Source organism: Psammomys obesus, unplaced genomic scaffold (genome assembly GCF_907164565.1).
Source record: "Psammomys obesus unplaced genomic scaffold, mPsaObe1.curated_primary_1811, whole genome shotgun sequence".
NCBI classification, from domain to species: domain Eukaryota; kingdom Metazoa; phylum Chordata; class Mammalia; order Rodentia; family Muridae; genus Psammomys; species Psammomys obesus.
The window spans coordinates 1510020-1536028 of NW_026592890.1; the positions used below are offsets into that span (position 1 = coordinate 1510020).

Genomic DNA, 26009 nt, shown 5'->3' on the forward strand with positions numbered 1-26009 from the left:
TTCTTCGTTAAAACCCACAAAATCCAGGAGGAATAAGGAGGAAGAAACATTGTTGTAGCTTATTTTCATCAAAACCTCGGTGTTCCAGCTTCAGTGATATTTGGGGTGATTTCAGCTGCTCTCTGCATCCATTGGAAGTAAAACAAGTCTGTCAACAGTAGGTTCATTGACTGTGCTCAGAGAAGGTGGCCGAGGTATAAAGGAGGTCTGTACCTAAACAGTTCACAATGAATCGAGTTAATGAATGCTTGTTTATACACTGTAACTACAAAACTTCTTTGGCTTTCCAAGCTCAAATTGCTTGGAACCTGCACTGCTGCAGTATGCTATAATAATAGTATTTATTATGGTGTTTTATGATGTCCAGGTTTGGGTTAATTGAGAAATACTTCAATAGCAGCAATGCCCTCACACTTAAATTTTATTTCATATTCTGAAAATGCATAATAAGGGAAATATAACCCCAAAGTAAAATGCTTTAGCCACGAACTGAAATTAAGCATCTTTATCTATTCTCATGTAACAGCTTATATTTAACATTTTATGTAGTATCTTTGTCACTGATTGGTTGTTTCCTGGGGGGCAAAATATTTTAAAGCTATGTATTGCTCCAAGCTTTCTTTTACACACATACATATGTATGATATATATATATATATATATATATATATATATATATGAATTAAATCTACCATTCAACAAAATGGAAAAAATATTTGAATTGAGGCTTCTTGAAGTCTAAAAGTGTTTATTATCAATTTCCTTTGCTGGTATTACCAATGCTAAGTGCCATGGAAAGGCCACTGAAAAACAACCGTAAGTACTAGATAACGTGTTGAAAACTGTCTTTAACAATGCATCACTGAGCTGGCAAAAGAGTACGCCACTGTAACGAACAAAAGAATGTGAAAGAAGAGCCCTGTGAGGTACGAGGGCCTACTAACGTTTATAAGACCAGACAGTGTCAAGATTCCATTCTGACCCACACGCAGAACAGGAGAATAGCTTTCCATGCGTCTGAAGCTCCGTGAGCCACAGCTTTGGGTGGTAGTGGAATGAACAGGAAACAAGCCCTGTGCAGGAAGGAACACACTAACCAAACTTGCCCAATGCCACTTTGGTTGAGAATAGAGGAACAGAAGGTGTGTTGATACATAGGGACCACAAGCTGAGCTAGTGTGTGCCTGCTCCAGGGATGGAGGTTATTGGTGTATTCTGTAGCAACCACAGCCAGTGTTCTTCAGTGTGGACAGGGATGGAACAGAGAGACAGAGTTAGGACAGGGGATGGAATCTCGTGTTGGTTCTCAAGGATTTCTCACTAAGGAGATTTCAGAGGATACGTGTCATAGTCAGAAACCATAGAACAAACATGCACTGCCCTGCGCAAAACACAAGGAGTGAGCTAGAAGTAAAGTAAGCTTGTGGAGCCAGACTTGGGAACTTCAACCAGGGGTATTTTGATAATGAAGATGGCAGATGCCTATGAAATAGGTTTAAGGGGTAAAAGAGGGACTTGAAGATCTCAGCAAGGAGACAGACGAGGAGGCAAAGTATCATGTGACTCTTGCATCCTCCCATCCTCTCGGTGTGTTCAACTGTTACCTTCTAGTTAGGGTATCAGATGGACTGATTTGGGCTTAGCAAGAAATCTCACCTGTTCTTTCCAGGCAATGGACAATAAATCTTGATAGATTTGCTTTCTAAGTACTAGATTGTATAAAGAATTAAAATTTGATGAGATTTGATTGTTGTGGTCTCAACAAGGATAATTTTTTATATTGATTGTTCAATAAGGGATATTTTGATTTTGCTGTAGGTGCTACAGATATTTTAATTAAATTTTTTTATATTAATTACAGGTTATTCACTTTGTATCCCAGCTGTAGCCCCTTCCCTTTTCCCCTCCCAACCCCACCCTCTCTCCCTTATCTCCTCCCATGCCCCTCTCCAAGTCCACTGATAGGGGAGGAACTCCTCCCCTTCCATCTGACCCTAACTTATCTGGTCTCATCAGAACTGGCTGCATTGTCCTCCTCTGTGGCCTGGCAAGGCTGCCCCCCGATCTGGCGGAGGCGGTCAAAGAGCCAGCCATTGAGTTCATGTCATAGACAGTCCCTGTTCCCCTTACTAGTGAACCCACTTGGATACTGAGCTGCCATGGGCTACATCTGAGCAGGGGTTCTGGGTTATATCCATGAATGGTTGGAGTATAAGTCTCAGAAAAGACTCCTGGGCCCAGATATTTTGCTTCTGTTGTTATCCTTGTGGAGCTCCTGTCCTCTCTGAGTCTTACTATCTCCCCTTTCTTTCCTAAGATTCCGTGCAAAGTTTGTTTATGTGTCTAAGTATCTGCTTTGATACAATGCTAGGTAGTCTTTCAGAGACCCTCTGTGGCAGGCTCATGTCCTGTTTCCTGTTTGGTCCTTCCTCCAATGTTCATCCCATTTACCTTCCTGAGTGAAGACGGATCATCTTACCCAGGGTCCTCCTTCTTGATTAGCTTCTTTAGGTGTACAGATTTTAGTATGATTATCCTATATTATATATCTAATATCCACTTAAATGTGAGTATATATTATGTGTGTCTTTCTGCTTCTGGGATACTTCACTCAGGATGATCTTTTCTAGATACTACCATTAACCTTCAATTTTCTGATTTCCTTGTTTTTAATTGCCGAGTAGTAGTCCATTGAGTAGATTTACCACAATTTCTGTATCTATTCCTCAGTTGAGAGACATCTGGGTTCTTTCCAGGTTCCAGCTATTATGAATAAAGCTGCTACCGGTTGAGCAAATGTCCTTGTTGTATACTTGAGCATATTTTGGATATATGCCTAGGAGTGGTATAGCTGGATCTTAAGGAAGCACTATTCCTAATTGTCTGAGAAAGTGCCAGCTTGTCTTCCAAGTGATTGTACAAGTTTACATTCCCACCAGCAGTGGAAGAGGGTTCCCCTTTCTCCACAACCTCTCCAGCATGTGTTGTCACTTGAGTTTTTGATCTTAGCCATTCTGATGGGTGTAAGGTGATATCTCAGGGTCGTTTTCATTTGCATTTCCCTGATGATTAAGGATGTTAAACATTTCTTTAAGTGTTTCTCTGCCATCGTATAGTCCTCTACAGAAAATTCTCTGTTTAGCTCTGTACCCCATTTTTTAATTGGATTTCTTGATTTGTTGCTTTTTAACTTCTTTATATATTCTATATATATAAAGAATATATATATTCTATATATAAAAGAATATATATATAAATATGTAATATATATATTCTATAGGTAGTCGTTGGGTTCTGACAACAGTGTCCTTTGCTTTACAGAAGCTTTTCAGTTTCATGAGGTCCCATTTATTGATTGTTGATCTTAGAGCCTGTGCTGGTGGTGTTCTGTTCAGGAAGTTGTCTCCTGTGCCAATGATTTGTTTTATTTTTTTTTAATTTTATTTTTTTCTTATCAGTTACATTTTATTAACTCTGTTTCCCAGCTGTATCCCATTCCCTCATTCCCTCCCAATCCCACCCCCCTCCCTCTCTCACCTCCACCCTGCCCCTTTCCAAGTCCACTGATAGGGCGGGACCTCCTCCCCATTCATCTGATCCTGTTTTATCAGGTATCTTCAGGACTGGCTGCAAAGTCCTCCTCTGTGGCCTAACAGGACTGCTCCTCCCTTGGGTGATGGGGAGGTCAAAGAGCCTGCCATTGAGTTCCTGTTAGAAATAGTCCTTGTTCCCCTTACTATGGGAAACCAATTGGTTACTGAGCTACCACAGGCTACATCCAAGCAGAGGTTCTAGGTTATATCCATACATGGTCCTTGGTTGAATGTCAGTCTCGGAAAAGTCCCTGTGCCCAGATATATTTGGTCCTTGTGGAGCTCCTATCCTTTCCCTGTCATACTAACTCCCCTTCTTTCATATGATTCCCTGTACTCTGACGAAGGTTTGGTTATGAGTCTTAGTATCTGCTTTGAAAACACTGCTAGGTAGAGTCTTTCAGATGCCTTCTGCAGTAGACTCCTGTCATACATTCAATGCATATCCCATCTGTCTTTCTTCTTCCCTACTTTTTCTTCTAAGAGGTTTAGTATGTCCAGTTTTATGTTGAGATCTTTGATCCACTTGGACTTTAGTTTTGTGCAGGGTGATAAATATGGATTTATTTCCATTTTTCTACATGTAGACATTCAGTTAGACCAGCACTATTTATTGAAGGTGCTATCTTTTTTCCATTGTATGGTTTTGGCTTCTTTGTCAAAAATCAAGTAGTCCAAGCAAGGACTATTCGTGGAGATAACCTAGAACATCTGCACAGATGTAGCCCATGGCAGTTCAGTGTCCAAGTGGGTTACATAGTAATGGGAAGAGGGACTGCCTCTGACATAATCTGATTGGCCTGCTCGTTGATCACCTCTCTCTGAAGGGGCAGCAGCCTTACCAGGCCACAGTAGAGGACAATGCAGCCACTTTTGATGAGAACTGATAGACTAAGATCAGAAAAGAGAGGAGAACCTCCTCTATCAGTGGACTGGGGGAGTGGCATGCATACAGAAAGGGGAGGGAGGGTGGGATCGGGAGGGGAGGAAGGAGGGGCTTATGGGGGGATACAAAATAAATAAAGTGTAATTAATAAAAAATTAAAAAAATCAAGTAGTCACAGGTGTGTGGGTTTATTTCTGGGTCTTCAATTCCATTCCATTGATTCACCATTCTGTTTCTATGCCATTACCATGCAGTTTTTATTACTATTGCTCTATAGTACCGCTTGAGATCAGGGATGGAGATACCTCCAGATAATCGGTTGTTGTACAGGATTGTATTGACAATTCTGGATTTTTTGTTTTTCCATATGAAGTTGAGAATTTTTCTTTCAAGTTAAAAATATGGAACATTTCATGAATTTGCATGTCATGCTTGGGCCGGGGCCATGCTAATCTTCTCTGTATCGTCCAATTTTAGTATATGTGCTGCCCGAGAGAGCACCTACAGATATTTTTAAAGAATTACTCCATATTCAAAGGCTGTTTCATTGTCTTCACCTTCAGCAATACAAGCTGCTTTTAAAATAAATTTCTTCAATTTTAGTTTAAAAATAGTCTCAGCAACATTCTTGGTAATTTGTCTTTTTAATTTTTCTTTTGTGAGTGGTACTTATCTTAAAAAATCACTTTGCAGTTGATTCAATAGTTTGGTATATCACCAAAATTTATCTGTAAAAATGGCTGATTTTAAAATTCATTTTTAAGGCGAGGCCCCAACCCTAGATAAAGAGCTCATGGCTGTAGAGAAAGGGAGAATCAGTTTCTCCAGGGATGAGCCCCAGGATAGGACATGCAATCCCAAGTGGTCAGCCCTAAAGTCATGTACAGATGAGACACACACACACACACACACACACACACACACACACACACACACACACACACGTATCAATAATAATTGTAAAAGAAGAGGTCATTAATTTGAGAGGGAGTTGGTGAGTCACAGGAAGAGTAGGAAAGGGAGGGTTAGAAATGATGTAAACATGGTACTCGTGTATGAAATTCCCCGAAAAAGTAAAACATCATAATGTAAAACTTAGAAGACCTCACAGGGCAAGACAGGCAGACAAAAGCTGGGCTCACGACGTGCAGAGAGGGTGGACTGTTTGCTCCACTTCTGCATGTTCTTTCCCTTTGGGAGTGATCAGGTTCTTGAGTTGCATGTAACATTACTGTCTGGTTATCTGCATAAAATTTCATATGACATGTTATTACGTGTTTGCTGAGTGGCATGATTCAGACAATGCATTTTCAGCTGCCACATTTTGGAGTGCATATGTTGGAAGGAAAGAACCCTTAGAAGGTTGGTAAGTGATGGGCTTTCCTGGAACCTGCTGCATGCCAGTTTTACTAGGAAAAAAATAGTGAATTCAGATGGCCAGCTGCATTCCAGTTCGTATCTTCCCCTTTGCATTCTTGAATTGTGACACTCCTCCTGACACTGGCTAAAGAAGTTGTTGGACTCTACAAAAACAAAACAAAATAAAACAGTGCAATTAATTTCCCAGTGTCTTCTCTCTTGCATGCGTCACTACAGGGTTCTGAGTAATTTTTGGTGGCTGGCAACAATACAAGCACCATTTCTTCACTTTGGTGTGAGGGAGGAGCAATAAATGAAAATACAATATTTTTTCCTAAATGGGTTAAAATATGTATTTTGTTTAAATAGTCTTAAACCATCTTTCTTCTTTTTAGGTAGCCTAAAATGGGTAACTCTTTGGGAGAGTTAAGTGTGACTGGGAGCTCTTTGAACAGCATTGTCTGTCTGGGGTATCTTGCCCAAAAGGTCAGCTAGATAAGCCCTGCAAACCAGACTTTTATGTGAAGCTTTCAAATGGCTGCAGGTGTCTTAGGAGGAGACTAATTTTATTTTCTAATGATTAGAAAGAATGACCAGATCATGAACTCTAAAGCCCTGCTTGTTCCTCACGTCCTGGACAACGTGTTCTGAGTTTCTATTTTCACTCTTCCTGCTCCTTCTGTATCTCCATTTCAAGGCTCGGGAGCATCTCATCTCGGCTTGACTCCTTATAAACTTGTATTTTCCCCTACCCCACCTCCGCCATTGCCATTCCTATACCAGTGACTTGTCTTTAGCCCAGTGTAAGTGAGGAAAGACAGGATACATTCAGGGATCTGGAGAACTTCCTTGCTTGTGGTCTTTTGTTATTTTTTCCCCTTGAGACAGGGTTTCTCTGTGTAGCCTTGGCTGTCCTGAACTCACTTTGTAGACCAGGCTGGCCTTGAACTCGGAGATCCACTTGCTTCTGCTTCCCTGAGTGCTGAGATTACAGGTGTCCAACAGCATGCCTGGCTTTGTTTATGGTCTTAATATTTACTTTTTAATAAACTCTACCATGCATAGTAAGTGCTATCTAGCTAGCACTTGACCAGTTTTTGTGGCATTGAATTAAGTTTGGTCTTATATACAATAAGTGACAATAAAAGACAATATGATAGACACCTTCAATCAAAGAGAAATATAGACTAAAATGTTTGATTTTCTTTCTTGAATAGAACCAGAAAAATAGTTGTCCTTGAAAAACAACTTCTTATTTAAACGTAAGACATTTTTGACAACAGGTCAAGTTCAATAAAATGGACTTGAGAAATATGTGAACAATATCTATTAAATTTTATGAAATATATGTTAAATATGTCTACGTAAAATCATTGCATCTCTAATAATGTTGAACTGTAAAAATTTAAACAGGTAATATTTAATATCCCTTATTCTATTGGGATATTAAACCTTATTCAACACGATCCGTTGAGCTGTCAGTCTTCTTGGACACATGGATCTTTGATTAGTACTCTTCATGTTCATCAGGAGCCCTTTTCTTAAAAACAAAGTAGTTTCTTAGGTCAATTTTAAATGCCAACATAAGGAGTTGTGCAGTGGTCCCAGGCAAATTATGGCCCATTTTTGTTCCCTATCTTTGTTTAACTTGACATTGAGATTATGCAAATTCCTCTACAGGATACAAACATATTTTTACAACCTTATTTTACTCATTCACTCTGTGTTTAATTCAATAAAACACATGATGGCTGCTACTGTGTGTAAGAGGTAGCAATGTAAAGATGACAAAGGCTCTTGCGAAAGTGCTCCCAACCAAATCAACTATGCCCAGACAGCAAGGATGAAAAGGAAGGCAGAGGAGATGGGACTCATAAACTTGAGAGGCTGGTCCAAATCCCCCTTTAAATATACTCCTGAGTATATTGCATGACTTGACTTAGGACCACTGGCTGTTTTATCGCTATGATAGGCTTCACATGTAGTGTGCTTACTTTAGTGAGCAGTGTCTGAAAACTAATCATACAGTGGCCAGAACAGCGCTTGTCTGCTAGAGCCATAGTAATTCAGGCCTCAAGTAACTTTAAATGTTCTAGTAGCTCTATGAAAGGAGTAGAAAATCAACCCAGTATAGTTAATGGCAATCCTATCTGTTGTCTAATATAGAAAATGTTTGCATTTCAACATGTAATCAACATAAAATATTATATAGCAACCATTTCTCAGATTTTGTTTGGCAATGTCTTTGAAATCAAGTTTGCACTTTTTACTAATTTCCTTTCTGAATGTGGATATTCAATTTTCACTAGAGTATGTAATGTGTATTTTGATTATTTAACGTCTAGGGCTGAAAAAAAACAAAAACCACTGCCAAATGCCCAATGGCAATGGCTGCTCCATTGGGTACTGTCGGACTAGGATCACAGTCTAGCAAGTGCTGAAATAGAGGCATAAAGAGAGCTGAGAAGAAACAAAGATGTGGGTCTTGAAGAGATCAACAGAAGTTCACCAGGCGGAGTGGGAAGGCAAACCGCGCAAGCTCTTGAAAGCCTGAATAGCTTGACTCAATTAAAGGGAATCATTTGATTAACAGCAATTAATTGAGCATACATTAAGTGCATTGTTTGGCTGGTACCAGGGTTTCCTCCGTGACACAGTCTCTGCAATCAAGAAGCTCAGAGTCTAAATATCCTTCCTGGCGTCATTTGTTCAGAGAGGTGGAGACGGATAATATACCAGAATACCGTCCATCCCTGTGGCTCAGATTTCCGTCTTGTCAGCTTCACATGTGAGCGAGGTGCATAGACCGTGCTGGCTGTGCATGCATGAGGACCTCAGTTCAGAATTCCAGCGTCTGCTTAGAAGCGGGGTGCAGCGGCGTCCGTATGTGATACCAGGTCACCGTCGTGGAGCTGGGGACAAGCAGATCCTAGAAGCTGTTGGATAGGCAGTGTAGCCATTCGCTGAGCTCCAGCTTCATGGAGACACTCTGTCAAAAAGTGAATAGTGGTAGCATTCTTGCCTCTGCACACATGATCACAGTGTGTGGACCCAAAACACACCCACACCATTAACACGTGCTAGTTTTACATACTAATGACATGCAGTGTTCTACTTTAATAAAACAATACAATATGCATGAATCAAATCTAGACTTCTTAAACCTACTATCCCTTTCTCCCCTTCCCAGCTCCAGGAATCGCCATCACTATTCTATGTTCAGGTTATGGTTTTTCTATTTTCAAATATTAGAAAGAATTTTTTTGTGGCAAGCCATTAAGAAGACTCCTGTAATCCTTGGGTCTACACACACACACACACACACACACACACACACACGCACGCACGCACGCACGCACGTAAGAACTCACTCACACAGGTACCACATGTACACATGAGAAAAAACAAAGTAGAACAGAACCCTCAGAATCTCACTTTACAGTTCTGAGTCCCTGGGAGGTACCTGGATTTGAACATTTTCTTTTGTCAGCTCTGTAGACTGTGTCTATTGCTTTGCTGCAGGTAACTCTCCTCAGAGATTAGACAAACACACCAACCAGAAAATTTAAAATCAAACAACCAAAATCTCAGAAAAGAGTAAACTGGCACATCTAGAGAGGTTAGAGAGAATCTCTGGACTGTTCTATGCACGATTGCCTTCCTGGTTTTAAGCTATTCAGCAAAGATTTTTATTGTCATCCATGACGGTGATTTTAGCCTTCTCATCAGCTTTCTAACGACAGATATTGTTTCCTAAAATCTAGCCTGCATGCGTTGTTTTTTTCCCCCTTCATGGGTGTCTTTATTAAGGCTACTTCCCATTTATCAGAAAATTTCCTTTGTTTTTGGAGAAATGAAGGTTAAGGTAAAAATCAGAGACATTTTATAGAAAGCTGGGATAGCCATTCAAACCCAAGTACGAAGAAATAACATGCCTAAGCAGGATCCATTTTGAGAGCCAAAATACTAGAAATAACAAACTTGGTAATCAGTTTTGGCACTTGAACCTGGGCTGAAATCAGCAACTATGGCACCTCTGCATAACGTCCCGCACAAAGTGATTTTAACCTCCATCATTATACACTCGCTCTGTCTCAGTGGACAGCCCAGCCTAACCCCTGGGCTCCCCCCCCCACCCCTCCAGGCTGTGCAGTCTGTGCACTGGGGAACTATTATTTGTGAGTATTATTCTGTCATTCTGCTCCTTTGTCTCAGATCTGGAGATGCCCATTTTCTTCAGAAGAGGCTTCTTTTCACTATATTCTTTTCAGAATATAGTCATGTTCTGTCTTTGCTTGGCCCCTCTTTCCATGAAGCAGTCGCTCAGGGTGAAATCACCAATGATTTCTAAAAAGCACTTGGTTTTTCCTTCTCTTCTGAATGTTCTCTGACTGGAGCTCACATGCATGGGTGCCTTGGGATGACTTGAAAGGAAACAGTCCATGTAGTTTGACTTAAGGTCTGGTCTCTTGTGTAGTTTTTCCCAAGAGGCTCAATCACATTCGTCCTTAGCTTTTTCATCACTAAGATGCCTGAAAACTCCCACCACATGCGGGATATGATGTGAAGTAGAATACAGCATGTAATACCACATAAAGTACGGGGTATAGGAAACACATCACTCAGTGTCGGTTCATGTGCGGTGCTGTTCATGGGGACAGGCTGCCTTGACACTGTTCTCCCTGGTAGGATGGCCATGCTGTGGGTCTGATACTTGGAACTCCATCTTTGAAAGAGATTATCTCCTACGGAAGGGGGTAGTGGATCTTTTGAAGGGTTATACGGGACAGGGGAAGGTTTCAGGCTAGATTGAATGGAGCAATAGTAACTATAATTGGGGATCTGCTTGTCCTCAGGCGTGAGATGTAAGAAGTTAATTTTCTTGGTCATATTCTTCATTGCTTAAGTCCCCAGTGTGCTACTTTGGGATGAGAGAATTGAGTGCTTTTATCACTGCTGATGCGCACTTGGGTAGGTACCTTTCCTGGCTGTTAACAGGCCAGGAAGGAAGCAGGTGAAATGTGGCACCCTAGTCTTGGGCAAAAAACAAAATGAAACAAAACAAAACCCTGTAAGATAAGACTCTATATACAAGGTAGTTTTTTTATTTTTATTTTTTCACGATTTATTTATTACATGTCCTGATTGAAGCCCCCTCCCTCAACTGCCTCCAGTCCCACTCATCTTTCTTTCCCCCATTCCCTTCCCCTAGTCCACTGAAAGGGGGAGTTCTCCACTATTGCTGTCTGCCCATGGCTTGTTAAGTCTCATCAGAACTGTCTGGATCCTCTTCCTCGGTGGCCTAGTAAGGTCGCATCATTAGGAGCAAGTGATCAAAGAGCAGGCAACTGAGTGCATGGTAGAGGCAGCCCCTGTTCCCCTCACTCAGAGATCCACATGGAGACTGAGCTGCCAATCTGTCACATCTGAGCAGGAGGTCTAGGTCCTCTCCATGCATGGTCCTCCATTGGTGCATCAGTCTCTGCAGGACCCCCCGGGTCAGATCTTTTAGTTTTGTTGGTTTCCTTATGGGTATCCTGTCACCTCCATCTCCCTCTATTATCACCCCTTTCTTTCATAGCAGCTTTATTTGTAATAGTGAGAAACAACCTAGATGTCCCTAAACAGAGGAATGGATACAGAAATTGTGGCATATCTACACAATGGAATACTACTCAGCTATTAAAAACAAGGAAATCATGAATTTTGCAGGAAAATGGGTGGAAGAGATCATCCTGAATGAGGTAACCCAGAACCAGAAAGACATGCACATATAATCACTTATAAGTGGATATTAGCCGTATAACATAGGACAGCCATCTACAGCCCTAAAGAAGCTAAACAAGGAGGACTCTAGGGAGGGTGCTTAAGTCTCATTCAGAAGGGCAAACAGGATAGACACCAGAAGCAGTAGAAGAGAAGAAACAGGATGGGAAGCTATTCTAGAAGGTCCTTTGAAATGACTCACCCAACAGGGAAATGTTGCAGATGCTGAGACTCACAGCCCAACTTTGGGCAGAGCACAGGGAGTCTTACAAGACAGTTTTTAACTCACTATTTTAAAAATAAAATTAATGCAAAAGTCTGTGATGATAAAACTTCAACACAAGGTCTGGTTCTCTCTCTCTATGTATTGTAAAATAACATTGCTTAAGGGAGCAGAGCACTAGCTGGTCTCCTCTGCTCCTGTAACTATTTGCGTTCATCTCAGGTTCTCTTCTCCAGGCACGTTGCTATAAGAAACATTGATCTCCGTTGGTGAGATTATAAAAATGAATAACCAAAGTACACCTTATTATAAATTTGGATTATAAAATATGATTAAATGGAGAAATGTGCAGCATTTTGTAGAACAAATACTTGTTAAAATATAGTTTTGAAAATCAAGGGGATTTGTGTAGAAGACCCCAAAACATTTGAAGGGTAGTTGGATATTTAATGGAAAAGTCTCCTAATGTACTCTCTTCAGTGTCTTTGCCAATTGAAATCACATTAGGACAGTTCTCTTGGTAGCTACGTCATTCTCAATTGTTTATCTGTGTCTAGATATGAGCCATGTTAATTTTCTAGATTGTCCTGACTTTTGGCTATGAAAGATGAAAATCATTTTTTCCCTTTTCTTTTTCTTTCCCCCTTTCCATTTCTTCACTTTTCCTGATGCTCAGTCAGGGAGTGTGAATGTTTGGGAGGGGTATCTACTCTTCATATAGAGCAGAACTATCTGTCAATACCTCTGCCCTGACCTTTTCACCTATGAACGAGAAGGCCTAGCCTGGGAGATGTGTTCAGGAGGCTCTCTGACATCTTTTTGTAGACTTTCTTTTCTTTTCTCATCCTTCAGCCTGGGTCCGGTGGGCTCTGCTTTGAGTGGGGGCTTTTAAACTCCAGGTACTGGCTGGGCTTCATTTCAAATGCTCCATCTCATCTGCCTATATGCAACTTTCAGTTTGCTTCCTCTGAAATCCTTTCTTGGGCTTGTTATATACCTGAGTGACAACATTTTTAAGAATTTGTCCCCTTTTTTACATTTTTTTATTATTTTAACAAGTTTTGATCTATGTGTGCTAAGCAATAAAATAATACTAATGTCTTGTAAGTATCTGTTGTCTTGTTATTATAGATTTTCATTAAGATCCATCTACATCTGTCTATCTGTTTATCTATCTATCTATCTATCTATCTATCTATCTATCTATCTATCTATAATTTATCTATATATCTTTCCATCTATATCCCTCTCCACAACTATCTATCTATAATTTATTTATATCAATATCTCATTTATTCATCTATCGTCTACCTTTTTTTTTTCAAATACAGAGAAAACATAGTAGCTCTTCTGCTCATTGTTTGGGATGAAAGAAGTTAAAAGCTTAAGATAGTTGTAAATGTTTATTTCTATTTATATGAGTTCTTAGGAGTGTATCATATATTTCTTTTCATTTTTAGAACAGTCAAGTCTGGTACATTGATTAGGATTTTCACCAACATATTGTGCAAGATTGCAGCTCTGAGTGATAAAGGTTCTTCCTAAAAGACTGTGTGCCTGCATGCTGAGCCTCTGTGAAGAATGAGCCACTTCCCTCCTTGCTGGGTATTTGGCATCATGTCCCTTTATTATGTTAAAGAGCTCTGAGTGGGAATGAAATATGAATGTCTTATTTAATTACTTCTTTACCTGGCGCTTGCCCAGTTAAATCCTAGGAACATACAGTTTAAGACCCATTAAGTAAGCCAAATATGAAAAGTGTATTTCCTGTCTCAGTTATAAATATCATCTAGTGGTTAAAATAATTTAAATACATGTCCCAAACCAAAATCAATGTTACTTAAAGTTTAATAAGTATATTTATGATTATAGCATACTCATTTTTTATAATCATTGTTTTCTTATACCTTTCTCTAGAAGGAACTTGAAAAATATACTCTAGTAGTAGTTCCCTCTAAGCCTAAAATGCGATCAACTTGAAAACCATTTTAAGTCATTATAGTTAAAAATATTGCTGGCTTAAGTTGCTTTCCACAGAAGCAAAAAGCATCTAATGATAAACACAAGATTAGACTTCACTATAAGTATTGTTCTGAAACTGAGAGAGTCTCTCAAATGTAGGTACACTAGCGATGTGATTGGACGGCCACAATGCTGGCTTCCATTATTTACTACTTACATTTAATTGGTTTCTGTCAAGGCTTAAAGTCAAATTTTTGTGCGTAGATTTGCTAATTCTGTTGAGCTTGATGTATTTTCCCGTTCAATGACACTGCCCCTTAGAAGCCGTGTTGTCTCCGTTAGAGTTATCTTCCATGTTTTGTGTTTGTTTGGTAAGGGTAGGGTAACAAACACGTGTTCTGTGCCCTGCCCTCCTCTGTGGTTCTACACTCTCCTCTTGCATAGCAGAAACCTTATTGGTCATGTTGAGGATCAGTACACAGGCGTTTCAGCTTGGACACAGTTCTTATCACGTATATTGGACTGAACAAAGCTACACTTTGTATTTCTCTTAAGAGTTATTCCAGGAACTCTCTAGCTTCAGGTTTGAAGATACATTTTTCTACAGAGGACACCAAGTACCAATATACTTTGTATGTTGGGAAATGGTTCTTAAATAATGCCAGTTCAGGATTTTATGCTGTAGCCACTGAGTTCTTATGCCTGCATCTTTTATTTCCCAGCTGTGTTCCTTTCCACATTCAGGGATACTGTGTAGGCTTCCTGTATGTCCATACAGCTACACTTCTTAGGATCTTGAGACATTAATGTGGGATTAGCTGAATGGCTGATAGCAAAGTTAAAAATATGAATAACAATAAGTCATAGTTATACCTTTGCCAAATATAAACTTACTGAAGTTTGTAGTTTGAAGATCTTCTGAGAGGTGCTAAAGATCAAGATAAGCTGTTACCAGTGCAATGTTTCAATCTTTTAAGTAAGATCATTTTGGAGAACTGAGTGTGTGCATCCATTTATCTGTAGGTATGTTGTGCAGAGAGAAAAAGAAAAAGAAAACACAAATGCACATTATTTATTTGAAAAGAATGTCGGCCGCCCTAGCAAAGCTTCCAATTTAAATGATTTATTTTGATAAAAGTTTACTAATTTCTCACAGAATAGTTCATTTCTGGGTCTCTGGTAGAGCTGTGGCTCTGTTTTATATGGTGTCTCAGGAAAGTAGCCCTCTTCCTTCTGGATGACACTGTCTTATGTAGCCTTGTATCTGACTTTTGAAGCCCTGTGTATCTAGCTTGAGGAACAAGAGGTTAGATGCTGAATCCTTCTTGGTAACTTTGGCCTTGACCCACACATTTTTCTGCTCTCAGTCAGTTGAGAAGACCTTGTGGCATGATGGTTCATAGATGCAGGAACAAGAGAAGCTTAGAAGTGTAGTTCCACAGAAGACACCCCCTCAGGTGGTGAATGTAATTACAAGAGGGGCATATGCAGGTCCGTTGAGTTCACAGTATTAGAAGCTGAGTAGCCAAATACCGTAGAGTTAGATCTGCAAGAGTTCATCTAGATGTCTCTACCATTGCAGGTAGGGTCATAACAGAGGAAGGAGTGTGTGTATGTGAGGAAGAGACCACATGATAGGAGAGAATGCTATAGTGAGAGCCTCAAATTGATCATCCTTTGAGAAGGATGTTAATCCCTTTAAGGCCTTCTCTCATTTGGACACATGTCTTAAAGGTCATGTAACATCTCAATATTCTCTCACTGGGGATTAAGTTTTCAGCATCTTCTCTTGGGGAACAAATTATGCAAACCAGAGCAGGGGTTATGTTTAAACAGACATATGGAGCGGTATTGTATATTACGAATAAACAAGCAAGAAGAATTAAGTTCATTGTTCAAATCCACACAAGATTTCTCCACCAGGAACCCAAATATTCTGAGTTCAATTTATTGCGCTAACCTCTTTTCTTTTTGAAGTCAGAATATAATTGCACCATTTCTCCCTTCCCTTTTCTCTCTCTAAACCCTCCAATATGCACCTCCTTGTTCTCTTTCAAATTCGTGTCCCTTTTTATTAATTGTTATTACATGCATGTATTGATACGCCCTTATCCCAAGGCAAGCCATCTCTCTGATGTTTCCACCAGTGCACTTTTAAAATGTCTTGATTTATAACTTCCTTAGTTTCTATTACCATAAACATTCCATGAAACTACTTCCACATTGGAACACAGTCTTTGGGGAAACCAAAACCTATGTTCTAGGGGCACGGCCATTCATTTATTGGCTTCAGAATAGACTATCTCTTTTTCCCTTTGGGGAAAAAAGTAAATGCTTAGCCAGAGAAATAGCTCAAAAGATAGAGGTACATTTAGCCAATTCCGATAACCGAGGTTTAATCTCCAGGACTCGTGGGTAGGAGAGGACTGACTCTCCACTCAAGCTACTCATGGCAAACACATCACACACTCCTTATCCACACACTTAGTAAGTGTAATGCAAGGTGAAGGTTGAGGAAAAAGCCCATCTCACATTAATTCTATATTGACAACAAATTAACTTCTGGAACAGATATAATGCTGACTGAGGAATGGATCTTGAACCACAATTTATTGTCCTTGAACTTTATTATCTATGGACGAATTATTTCTCAGGAGAGAGTATTTCTTCTGCAGAATTGGGTTTTATGTTTCGTTTTCCCTTAGAATTCCTATTTGAAAATATTGAAAAGGATTTTCTAATTTCACCTGCGAGATGCTTCAAGAGAGAAAACAGTTTGAGTCCTCTGCCCTTAAAGGGCTTGAAATACGTACAGTAGGGAAGTAAGTCCCAGAACAGTTTATCATTAGGAACAGGAAGACGGTGCTCAAATATTAAGACTTTACAGAAAGGGAAAAGATCATAAATTATATTGAAGGAGAGCTTCAGAGACACAATCAGCTCTGACCTGGTTAGGAGTCAGGCTTGTTGGAGGGCTCGAGGGCCAGCAGCCAGTCAGGAAACAATCTGCTCTCAGGAACAAAAGCTTGTGCCCATCTCGCTTCCTGTCTTTGGGTTTTGTTACTATGCAAGGTAATGGACTTCTTTGTGGCTTTTCTATTCTTACTTATCCTCCTCTGACTCCACTGCAGCCACTGTCCATCCAATACCCCACACCTCTTCAACTCTCTCTCATACCATTTTTTTCAGCACTCAGGTCCTCGAATTACCCAGTAAAAAAACAAAGCTTCCTGCCTTTCCAGGCAGTCTACGTGCATGAGAGCGTCCACAGCTCCTTCTCCTCTGATCCCACCAACTGCTTTCTCTGGAAACCTGGGCAGATTCTCTGTTTCCTCACTATTGGAAGCAGGTCACTTCCTCCAGGGTTGTCCCCAACCAACACCAGGCTAAATGTCTCCAAATTCCTCAATTTGGTTCTGTTATGGTTGTCTTTTCACACCAGCTAGTTGAGAAGCACATTCCACTTTTAAAATTTTTCCTGTTATACTCTGCAACATGTTTTTATTGTGAATAAAATGTACATAGCACACAAATTTACCATTTTAGCCATTTTAGGTGTAGCCTTTGGCATCTTGAGTATAATCGTATTGCATAAACACTGACATCATTCATTTGAAGAACTTTTTCATCATCTCAAATTGAAACTCTTAGTCCATTAGACAGTAACTATCCTTCCTTCATCCCTGGTAGCCTCTAATCTACCTTCTGTACCCACAAATCTGACTATTCAAGCTAATTCATGTCATACATGTCCTTTTGTTGCCGGTTTATTTCCCTTGGTTAACATCTTGGTAGCTGAGTGGTTCCGGGGGCTCAAAGCACATGCTGTCTCTATGTGGTTTTTAACCTTTTAAGGATTTATTCATTGTTATTTATATGTGTGAGCCTTTGCCTGCATGAATGTATGTGTAGCGTGTGCATGCCTGGTGCCCACGGAGGCCAAAAGAAAGTATCAGGTAGCTTGGAATTATAGTTAAAGGTGATTGTTAGCTGGCATGTGAGTGCTGGGAAAACACAGGTTGTCTGAGAGCAGCAAATGCTTTTAACCACTGAGCCATCTCTCCAGATCCATCTTACATGGCTTTCCCATCATTTATCTTTCATTATACCTGGCACATAGGCAGTAACATGAAAAAATTTTAAAGATGGGAAAGAAATATATGTTTGTGTTACGGGGACACTAAGAGATATTCTTGGGAACAAAGCCACTACCGTGTAGAGTTTGGAAGTCACTTGAGAGATGAAGGTTCATCGGGCAATAGTGGGAGGTTTTGTGTTTCTGGAAGTATTTGGATTCTCCTGTGAGAAGTAGTTTCTTCAGTTTTACTGGGAAGTTTTATCCTTTTACAGGAATATGAATTTTTTTTGTAACTCATGTGTAAAACTGTCTCAGATACTCCATTGCCAGAGAAGGGAAGATGACTAGAAAGGAGACTGGAATCCGAGGAAGCAGGGAACTCTGAGCTTCATGTACGTGTGTCTGACACACTCTGTGCCGTTCAGTATTTGCAGTGCTTGGGAGGAAGCAGGCTGCATTGTGTGGTTACACACACGTAACTCATAAATGTCTGTGCTTTTTACTTGAAATACAAACTGTGATAAGAGGAGTCTCCATTCACAGCTTTTAAAGATAAGATTATAAAGAAAAAAAAAACTTTTTGTGACATACACTGAAATAACTTGATGCCACAAATGATTCAACATGTGCTTAGATGGTTAATTTATATGATAGATAACCTGTTCTGTCTTTAAAATACTGATTTTCATAAGAAAATTACATACACATGTGTGTACACATAGATAAAGTAACCGTTACATAACTGCATGTCTCACATCTTGGACATACCTGCTCTCAATACGCATTATGTAGATGTATATTGCACAGTTGACCTGAGCGATTACCAACCTGAGAAGAGGCTCCTTCTCGGCTCCATGAAGTTGATAAAATGATGTCAGTACACCATCCAGTGACACACCCAGCATGGAACAATGTGTTGATGTAAAATCACTTCTCTTACTTGGTCAGACCCAGCTCAGAGTAAGAAACCAACCTCCTTCCTACTTTCAGGTCACAGCTTTCTGATGAATGTACAATAGTCAAACCATGAAGAAAACAAGACAAAGGAAGCATCAGAGAAGAATAAGGGCACTGAATTATTCCTGAGCCTTGGCTATCTCCATCTTCTTGTCTGGCCATTCTCTCCTCTGTTCCCAGTTGTTTCCTCCCTACATTTTCTAACATGCACAGTACTTAACAATTCACACTGTTTGTTATTTTTAACTAATTGATCGAAACTTTGAACAGTGTGGCAGGCAGATGAGTGCCTTGCATAATTTCTAGCGGAGAAGCAAGGGCATGTATGGGAGCCATCGAATGGGCCACACAGCCACTGCATTTGGAAGATGGGTTTCCTTTTATGACAAAGCAATACTAGGTATTCTGCTACAGACAAGGTTCACTTCTTTATATGACAAAGGAATGATATGAAAGCAGATGAACTAGGCTAACGTTATGGCACATTTTATGTGCTCTGTATGAAGTAATTTATCTATACTCTTTCTGTCAGATGATTGTCAATTTCCCAGGAAGGAAACAGATACAAATATATTAGATTTGTATCTAATATAACATGATAACATAGATCTGTATCTATGTTACCAGCGTGTTAACCATTTACCAGCAGCTGTCTAGCAAGATGAAAAAGTAAGAATTTCAGTTTGAGTCCACGAAGAATCATATAATCATTGAAACAGAGAAGAATAAGCAAGGAGAAAATTACATAAACCTGATCTTTTTTCCCCCTTTTTCAGGTATTTTCACTTGAGAAATGGTTATTGAAATGTTCCATCTCCCTAATTTCCAAGACAAGTTTCTTATCTTGATATAAAAACCAATCTTTATAAATGATCTCTGAATAGTGTACTTTCCTAGGGGTAGGGAGAATATTTCTATGCCTTGTATCCCCCACAAGCACTGAGCATTTTCCAAACTGAAATATGGACTCTGCTTTGGAGGAAACAAGAGCAGGGGGACTGGGTGGAGTAGATACAGGAATTGGAGTGAGCCCACAGGGCTCTAGCTCTGCACAAAAACACACCTACAAGCATGAGTGGCAGCCCAGGATAAAATCCTGAGCCCACCCAAATTCCATAGCTAGGATAGCAAGTGACTTCTGCCATACCTAACTGTCCTCCGTCATTCCTTTTATCCATCCTTTATCCCATCATCCATCCATCCATCCATCCATCCATCCATCCATCCATCCATCCAGAAATGCATCCACAATTTATATGTCAGGAAGTATATGGCACTCATTAGGCAAAAAGCGAGACAAATGTGTGGGCATGAAGTGGTAGTTGGGGAAAAAATCTCACACGGGCTGGAAAGCCATCTTGAGTTAAGATTATGATATGAGCTTCGTGTTCTGCATCTTACACATTCACATTCCTCATTGATATCCTAAATACATTTTATATTTAATTTCTCTCTTTCCACTTATGTTTGTTTTGGTCAAATCTTTGAACTTTGAATTATCATTGTTATTGTTATTTAGTTAACACAAGTAGCAAAGACTTCAGAGTAAGTTGAGGAGCACAGAGGCACAGATGCATTTATTTCAAACCCATCTCACCACCTTGATAAGGATGGTCAGACTCAGACCACGTTCACGTACTCCTCGTGACACTTCTGTCGGGAAGTGCTCTCTTTTCGTTATGTTCTTTACTCAAACAGGCCTGGGGAAGTTAAGTGTATTTCTCCAAGGCGTTTCCACTGTAAAGCAGCCAAGGCTTTAAGTCCTTGATGCCATGATCTCAGGCAGTCAGCTCTGCGTTACACAGAACCTGAAGTCTTCTTTGATATTGTCTATCAAGACCATCAGTGCCTTTCATACACTGTGTGATTCCTTCATTCCCTGTGGTATAAGGAACAGCCTCTTTATTTGCCTATGAAGGATAAGGACTTCATGACCCCTGCTGAGATCACTGCAGCGGCTACCATAGAACCACCTTCAAACTCCCCAGTAAGACTTGGAGGTCCTTCCCAGCTGGTCTAGATCCTACTTAGGTTAGTATTTCCTTTTCCAGGTGTAAACCTCTGCTCCCCAGTCCCTAAGATGCTTTTGTGGTTTCTGCTCCTCTTTACCCAAAATGCACCATTACCGCCCCTTCCTCACTGCCATCATTCATGTCTTTCTGCAATTGCAGTCGGCTCTTCTCCCATTTGACAGCAGCTCTCCTCCGCTCTCACACTTACAAGCGTGCAGTTGTGCTTTGTCCCAGATCAGCTGCTGAGTCTCATCTTGCTAGGTTTTGGTAGACTATGAGGTCATGTCACTTGTCTCTGTATATCATTCGTGTCCGAGCAATCAAGAGCTGTAAGCACATGCATAGCAGGTAAAACTGTAAAATCTATCTCAGTATAGGAAGCACATGAAATGACACTAAATTCCATCCCTTACTACAGTACTTAGAATATAATGGGCTTTCAACAAATATCTAGCAGGGCAGAGAAAGACTTTTGTCATCTTGATTTGATTACTTGAACCTGGAAGTGCCCCAGTTGGAGTGCAAAGAATTCTGTTGTTTTGGGGTCATTTCAAACACAGTAATGTCTTCTCATTGCCAGCTAAGGACAAAAACAAACAAACAAAAAACAACTTCAGTGGGCAGAAAGTTTTAAGACCATCTGAAGATGTTACTCTCTTATTTCAGATAACAAGATGGGGCACTAAGGACCTTTTATTTCCCCCGTTTAGGAGCCTTTCCAGGTCTGACCAAACCATACCAAAGCAAAAAGCAATTCAAAATAAAGCCACTGAGGGTAACATTTGATTGCTATAGTTTTGGTTGGCCCGCCCTACCTTTTTGAATTCCAGGATCTTTGTGGAAATCCTTGTGGAAGATTTCCTTGTGGTGAAAGCTTCCGAATTTCACCACAATACAATTCTTTTGATTCTGTTCAATTAACATGTGATTTACTAATCAACTACTAATTAAATGAAGATTTCTATGGTAGACCTTCTAGAAATAACATGTGAGACATGAGCAAATGGTCCAGCACAACCTTTGTACTCAAGTTAAAGAATACGAATAAGTGTGTGTGTGTGTGTGTGTGTGTGTGTGTGTGTAGCAACCTCAGAAAAATTGAATTGATTTTTAGATTGATGAAAGGATTAAAATAAAAAAAAAATCATATCCTTGGTGTTGCAAAGTGAGGCAGAGACAGTGCCTGAAAGACTGATGTTACAGCTGTAGGAACTTCAGATGGACAAGTAAACTCCATTATGTCTGTTAATTTTAATGTGACAGGAGAAAAACTCACCCTGAGAAATAAGTGCCAGGAGCTACAATTACCAGAAGCTAATAGACATGAGAACCAAGGGTATTTCTTCCAACAAACTCTTGTTCCACTTTCTGCCTCTTTCCTGACAGTGGCTGCTTTTAGCAGGGCAAAAGGTATCTGAAATTTTCTGAGTTCAAAATTTAAATCATGGCCGCTTTGACAAAAGAAAGAAAGGGAAAAAAAAAGAAAAGAAAACGTGAATGTGAGGTAGGAAAGGAAGAGCTTGAAGGCTATCGCCAGCCTGAAGGCTGCAGAAGGAAGAGAACATGGTGGCATGTTCCGCCCACCCCACCCCAACCCTGTGCCCAAGTCTTTCAGAAATGAGGAGAGACATCCTAGCAACTCTGCTTTTTTTGTTGGTATTTTTCTCATTTGCTTATTCTGGACAATCTTTTGGATTTCTTAGTATATCTATTTTGTTTTAAGTTGGAGACATTTTACATTTAAATTTATTTTGTTTATTTTCTAGATAGGGTCTCAAGTAATCCTGACTGGTTTCAGGCTTGCTATGTACCTAAGGATGACCTTGAACTTGTGATCTCCTTGCCTCTACCTCTGGGAGTCCGGGATTACTGGCATACATCATTGTATCAGTATATGTGGTGCTGGGAATTAAGCAAAGGGCTTTGCGCATGTTAGGCAAAACTCTGCCAGTCAAGCTGCAGTTGCAGCACTGACTTAAATTTAGTTTAAACAGATACACAAAGCAAAAACTATGTGTTCTAATGGGCTGTAGCGTATGCATTAGTCGCTCTTCTGTCGCTGTCACAAAACATGATGAATGAGGCAATTTATGGTTCCAGAGGTGTAAGAGTCCCTCATGACATAGAGGCCTGGCATCAAGAGCAGGAAGCTGAGAGCTCACCTCTTCATCCCCAAGCACCGTGAAGTATTAGCAGCAAACTGGAAGTGGCCCGAGGCTTTTAATGTTAAAGCCCACCCCCAGTGATGTAAGGCCATCGGCAAGGGTGTGCCACCTCCCCAAACAGTGCCACAGATTGGGACCTGAGCCTTCACATTCCCACGACTATAGGGGAAACTTTCATTCAAAGCACCGTGTCATGATGACGAGCCTTGTGGTTGCCAAAGCCCATTCCAGGCCCAGTTTGTCTCCTGCCTGAGAATCAGGATGTAAGCTCTCAGCTGTAACTCCAGGTCTGTCTGCCTGCCGCCATGCTTCCTGCCATGCTGATCATGGCCTAACCCTCTGAAACTCTAACCAAGCCCGCAGTTAAATGCCTTCTTCTAGAAGCTAGCTGCCTTGGTCCTGGTGTCTGTTCACAGCTGTAGTAACTGAAACAGATGGTTTTATCATTGCTTTCCGGTTCTGAGATATGACTTTCATCTGTATCCAAGATGGTTTCGTGTTAGAATTCAGAGATATTTTATGGAGATGTCTGAGTGGACAATCTTATAGTGACATCATCTATTTCAATCACTCTTTGATTGTTGGGTCAAAGTGAAGGGCTGAGGGAAGGTCCTTTGTTCTTGATTTCTTGGTCAGTTCTTGGATCAAGCATTAGAGAAAACTTCAATTATTGGAGAAAGTTTTACGAGAGATTTGCAAGCTGAGGAGCATTCATTTTCAAGGTCAATATCACTAATAACTTATATCTTAGTGCTCAAAAAATTTTTGAGTTAATAATGAAAACATTTTTTAAAAAATACATTTTAGAAGTCAAAGATAGAATTTACTTGTATGATTTCTTAGTCATAGTTTTTACTGTCTTTATTGTCTTTTACATATGAAGAAAATATGTTTTTGAGAATATCCAGGTCACTTCCCAATTTATTAAATTATTAACTTCTTCAGTTTAAGAATTGCCACAATTTGGACATACCTTTAATCCCAGTACTCAAAGGCAGACCCAGGTGGATCTCTGAGTTCCAGGTCAGACTGGCCTTTATAGAGAGTTTCAAACCATCCTGGCTTAACTAAAAAAGAAAAAACAAAAAACAAACAAAAAAAAAATTGGCATTTACCTTTAAATTTCAAATATGCATGAATTTTCAAACATTACCTACATAAAAATTTATGTAAAGGCATTAATACTTTCAGTTTCTCTTAATAACTTGTAAAAGAAATAATTGGGTGAGTCCCACAGGTCAGGTTTTGATCGTGTTGAGCAGCCGTCCTGTCAGCCCATCTTCTTGCTTCCTTTTTCTGGTTTCTTTTCTTTTTTACATTCCCAAACATATGTAATATGCCCTCTGATCTTCCATGATCGTATGGAGGGCATTTCAAGAACAGCAGAGGATGGAGAAACATATGCCCCATTTGTGACATGATATAGATGAAATTTTCATTGAGTTTTTTTGTTGTCTACATCCAAGATAAGATATGTGATGACAAAGTATGTTCTGTTCTTCCAGAAGGACCTAAGAGCCTTCCGGTGTAGTCTCATTGTCTAGAAGTCGATTACCTCTGTCATTACCATATCAGGGTTCTTAATTAGGAGCCCATGAATTCTAAAGAAGAAATTGGTTCCACTATAATACTATTTATTGATTTAAAAAATATTTAGGACCCGGGGAGTGGGTACGGTGGCTGCTACACAAAAACAAAAACCTGAATTTGATTTCATGTACCCATGTTGGGAAAAAAAGCTGGGTATAATCCCAGGACAGTGAAGATGGAGACAGGAAGATCCCACGGTATGCTGGCTAAGCAGTCAAGCTGAACTGGTGATTTCTGTGTCAAAAAGGAAGGTGGAAAATGATTGATAATCACAAATGATATTGACTTTTCACCTCCACACTTATGTACACACATACAGGTACATGTACACACACACACACAGAGGCATACACATAGGGGGAGAGAAAGAGAGACACATAGGAGAGAGTGAGTGAGAGGGAGACAGAGACACACAGTTGGAAAGACAGGAGAGAGAGACAGAGACGTCATGGAGCAAAAGCGGGGTGGGGAAAGAGGGGCTCAGGTGGGAAAATATGCTCAGGTGCCCTAACCCCTTTGTGATGTTTGATGCATGAGGAAGAACAGCAATGACAGTACCATTTGCTCATCTGCCACCAGTTTGTCTCAGGCACCTTGACAGTTTCCTTACAGACATGTAATTCTTGTTGTTTAGAGGAATATTCTGAATCCCAAAGCAATTCATACTTTCATTTCTAAAAGAGCCATTAGCCATGAAGGCAGAAAGGAGACCATTAGGGGGAAGGAAAAGGTGAGGGGGAGGGAAAGGAGGAACAGGGTAGGGGAGTGTGGGTTAACCTGAACAAGGCACAATGATATAAGTGTTAAAATATCCTAATCAAGCCCACTGTTTTGTCTGCTGACTAAAAAATAAAATAAAAAAAAAATAATAACCAGAGAGTATCCAGCTGACTAATTCACCAAAGGTCACATGACTAACCAGTGACCGAATACTGCTTATTGTCTCTATCACTGACTTGGCATTTTTATAATATCTTATGTCATGTTGGAAAAGTCAAAATTCCTATTGAGACATGTAGAATTCTGAGAAGATAGCCCACAGACGTTTTTTTCCTTTACATAAACATGAACTAAAATTAGGATTTCCTGGAAAACAATGCTGCTTTTCTTTACTTTGGCATTGTCTGAGAAAAGTGACACCCCATTAGTTCTATCCTGGAATAAAGCAGTGTTCTTGTAGGTCAGCTTCTGGTCTTTTCATGATGAAGAGTAAGAGTGCCATTCAATGCCATTCAATCACATCCTTGTACCAAGACTTCGAACCTCTTCCCCCACCTTGTCAAGTATTTAGAAATCTTGCCCTTTCATTCAGTTTATATTATTGAGGCTTCATGGGTCTCTTTTCTTTCTTTCTTTCTTTCTTTCTTTCTTTCTTTCTTTCTTTCTTTCTTTCTTTCTTTCTTTCTTTCTTTCTTTCT

General features: G+C 40.0%; 1 protein-coding gene and 1 non-coding gene across 6 annotated transcripts in view; one reads left to right on the forward strand and one right to left on the reverse strand.

Moving 5' to 3' along the window:
• Esr1 (estrogen receptor 1) overlaps positions 1-26009 on the forward strand; it is a 364727-nt gene that overhangs the window by 261584 nt on the left and 77134 nt on the right. The gene's annotated exons all lie outside the window — the stretch shown is intronic.
• LOC129683468 (U6 spliceosomal RNA) lies at positions 4875-4980 on the reverse strand. Its single transcript, XR_008721153.1, has one exon. It is a non-coding gene; the product is annotated as a U6 spliceosomal RNA (small nuclear RNA).